Source organism: Octodon degus, unplaced genomic scaffold, assembly GCF_000260255.1.
Source record: "Octodon degus isolate 3935 unplaced genomic scaffold, OctDeg1.0 scaffold00064, whole genome shotgun sequence".
In the NCBI taxonomy this organism is placed as follows: Eukaryota; Metazoa; Chordata; class Mammalia; order Rodentia; family Octodontidae; genus Octodon; species Octodon degus.
The window spans coordinates 8,433,743-8,434,711 of NW_004524640.1; the positions used below are offsets into that span (position 1 = coordinate 8,433,743).

At 44.4% G+C, this 969-nt stretch overlaps 1 pseudogene; it reads right to left on the reverse strand.

Annotated features, from left to right (window-relative positions):
* Nucleotide 1: 1 nt before the first annotated feature.
* Nucleotides 2-654, reverse strand: LOC101589163 (annotated as a pseudogene).
* Nucleotides 655-969: the final 315 nt, after the last annotated feature.

The window sequence follows — 969 nt, forward strand, 5'->3', positions numbered from 1 at the left end:
TTCCATTTTTGGCTTTTTCTGAGGCTTGCTCTGGGGCTGGTATGAAAAACATACTTACCCAAAGTGAAACATTTTGTCCATTTTTGCATCTTGTTCTGTTTGTGGAAGAACTCGCCTTTGATGTCACCACACCCAGGCAAGGGCTGAGCGAACTCAAAGTACATGAACTTGTCTTGCCTGTCTTCTGGGTCCTCAACTGGGGGAATACACCTTCACCTCTAGCTGGCAGAACACAAATTGAGGATTGCAAATTCCGCCACTGAATGCTGGAATACTTTCAAACACCATCTTGTGAAACAACAGTGCCACTGGTCTATAATCCAGACGTTTCTTCAACAGGTAGCTATAATGATACACATAACGCCTCTGACTGGGAATAGCTACTTCCTTTTCCTCTCTGGTCCTTACTTCTCCATAGAAATCTAGGTCCTCTTGTGCCTTTAAAAATTTGCCCCGATATAATAAATATGCACAAATTATGACACCAGTCTGTCCCTTTCTACCTTTATAGTGAATTGCTGCAACATGATGGTCATCTTCTCTTCGCTCTTGGTCAACATCTTCACAAGAAGGCTTGATACGTTCTAGCTGTGGTGGGTTACAGTCTTCAAAAGGATACTGTGCAACTCTGCAGTTAAATTTGGTGGCAACATAATATCAGAAGTATTTAGCAATGGAGATGGGCCACCTTTGATCCTGCACCACTTATGTCCTAGGTCCATGGAGCTCACCATCTTGAGAGAATAATGAACCCCTAAGGCAAGAATCAGGGTTCCTCAGTAGTGGTTGCTGTGGTCAGTGCCTAGCCTGGAAACCAATCTTCACCTCCTGCCTCTCCCAATTCTGTTCTCACTAGGACAAGGAACCGGAAGTTCACAGACCCTAGCTGTGAAAATTAAAGCCAATCATTCAGAGCACAGGGACTGAGTTAGCACCTGGGTCCTTTCTCATTGTTGGACTGTGAGAAGC